Here is a 2,676-nt window from a genome sequence, read left to right as displayed (position 1 = left end):
TCTAAACCTAAAACCTCAAACTATAAAACTACTGGTGGAAGGATCAGCAGTTAGCATAATGGCTATGTCACTGGACTCCCATGTAGTCAACTGCGGTTTGAGTCCTGGACTGGTGGTTTAAACTCACGCCGGTGTGTGTGTATGTTTACCCAAGATCCTGAGAGGAGATGGAGGAAAAGGGATTACAGCATAGCCATTCCCCCTTGGGAGTGAGTTCTCACTTTCTGTCTCCCTCTGTCTTTTTGGCATGTGCCCTGTAACAAAAATCATATCTAGGAAACCCCCCCCCAAAAAACTAATGATAGAAAACACTGGGGAAAATCTGAGATATCTTGGGGTAGGCAAAGACTCTTAAAGAAGACCACCAGAGCACAGGCAACAACCTCAAAAATAGACAAGTGGTATTACATCAGATGAAGAAGTTTTTTCGCAGCACAGTAATTAGTGTGAATTGACAACCCTCAAAATGGGAGAATATTTTTGTAAACGGTGTCTCAGATAAGGACTTGATAACCAGAATACACAGGGAACTCAAGTGGCTTACCAAAAAATAAATGACTAACCCAATTAAAAGATGGAAAAAGGAGCTGAATAAACAATTATCTAAGGAAGACACAAATATCCAAAAAGCATATGAAAAAAATTTTCAACATCCTTCATCATAAAGGAGATGCAGATAAAAACCATTATGAGATACCACCTAACCCCAGTCAGAATGGGAAAGATTAAAAAAATAATAAATGATAAATGCTGGCGGGGGTTGGTGAACGGGGAACTCTTCTACACCACTAGTGAGAATGTAAATTTGTTCAGCCAGTGTGGAAAACAATACGGAGGCTCCTCAAAGACCTACAAGTAGAACTACCATATGATCCAACAATTCCACTCCTGGGTATCTACCCAAAAGATAGAATGCTTAGTTGGAAAAGTGCTTGCACATCTATGTTTATTGCAGCATCATTCACAATTGCTAAGACATAGAACTAGCCCAAATGTCCACATACAGATGAAGGGGGTGGAAAAGTATGACACGTATATTCTATGGAATACTACTCAGCCATAAAATGCAACAAGACCGTGACATTCAATAGAAAGTGGCTCTTGTAATTTATTAATTTTGTTGCAATGGCATCCTCGAACTGAAAGGGATAATCTTCTGTGATCTGACCATTGAGGTCTCCCTCTGAATGAGTGACTTTAGAATATGTGAATTCAGGCCAGCAACTGTTGTGGAGGTTAAGGTACTGGATCCCACAAGGCTGACTGCATGGTTTGAGTCCCACAATCAGAGGTTTGAAAAGCATCTTGTGTGTATGCCCAAAATCCAGAGAGAAGAATGGAAAAGGGATTGTGGTATGGTCACTCCCCTTGGGGGGGGCGTGATTTCTCACTTTCCTTCTCTCCTATTTCTGTTTGTCTCTCTCCAGTGACTACACACATCCAATCGCAAACTCAAAAAGAGACTGCATGGTTTGAGTCCCACAATCAGAGGTTTGAAAAGCATCTTGTGTGTATGCCCAAAATCCAGAGAGAAGAATGGAAAAGGGATTGTGGTATGGTCACTCCCCTTGGGGGGGGCGTGATTTCTCACTTTCCTTCTCTCCTATTTCTGTTTGTCTCTCTCCAGTGACTACACACATCCAATCGCAAACTCAAAAAGAAAAAAAGAAAAAGTAAAAGAAAAAGAAAGAAAAGAATGTATGACTCCAGGTTGTCCTGCTCTGAAAACTGCTCTCAATCCAAAAAGAGCATACACCCACATGTACACACACATGCACACACACATGCACACACCACCATGGTCCTCTGGAGTCATGTTACTGTCATGACTTTCTCACTTCCTGGCCACATTGATCAGGTAACTAGTGTATACAGGACAGCTGGCCAGATTGGGGGGAGGGGTATTATCTTCTCCCTAATGTAGAAAGAACACCTCAAAATTCCAGGTTGTAAGCCTCAGGTAAACTCATAAACAAGGGGCTAAATTTTGTTACATTTGTTAGTTTCTGCCCTGGGTTTAAAGAAATGCACACATACACACAAAAAATACCAATTCAATGAACACAGTAAAAAGAACAGAGGGGAATAAAAAAACACAGGGAGAATAAGATTTGATAAATTCATTAGATCATTTATTAGAAAGAGATCTAAGAGACTGGATGGAAGAAAAAGCTTACTTGGACTTCCAAAGTTTTATCTCCCTGCTGGCCAGAAAAATATGAGCAAAATAACTGTACCCAGGAGTGTGGGCACCATGTTCCTCTCTGCAATCTCTTTTACCAGGAGCAGGTCAAAAATAATTTTGGTGAAAATGAGAAGCCAAGGCAGGACCATTATTCATTCAACACCAAGAGAAACCGACTGTGGGAGAAACTAACTCATCTTGCATTATGATCCAACTGTGAGCCAAAAAGCCCTCTTCATGGAACAGAAACAAAAAATATACTCCCTCTGAATAATGGGTCAAAAATTAAATTGATTTGTTAACGAGAGAACTGAGGGAGGGGATACTGATTCACAAATCCTGCAGTGTGTAATGAAAGAAGGGGAAATGGCATGGAATCTCTGCCTTCAGTGATTGTGAAGGAAAATGATGCAGTGAAAGTTTTTCATAATAAGATGAATATCATTTCTTCACATTTATTATTCTTTCTGAATATTTTTATCAGCCTTAAT

The 2,676-nt window shown here is 40.2% G+C and overlaps 1 pseudogene; it reads left to right on the top strand.

Annotated features, from left to right (window-relative positions):
* Positions 1–2,254: 2,254 nt before the first annotated feature.
* LOC102500556 (39S ribosomal protein L33, mitochondrial pseudogene) lies at positions 2,255–2,455 on the top strand (annotated as a pseudogene).
* Positions 2,456–2,676: the final 221 nt, after the last annotated feature.

Source organism: Tupaia chinensis, unplaced genomic scaffold, assembly GCF_000334495.1.
Source record: "Tupaia chinensis unplaced genomic scaffold, TupChi_1.0 Scaffold143692_1, whole genome shotgun sequence".
Taxonomy (NCBI): Eukaryota; Metazoa; Chordata; class Mammalia; order Scandentia; family Tupaiidae; genus Tupaia; species Tupaia belangeri.
The sequence above is the reverse complement of the archived record's forward strand: the minus strand, read 5'-3'. Positions and strand labels throughout refer to the sequence as shown.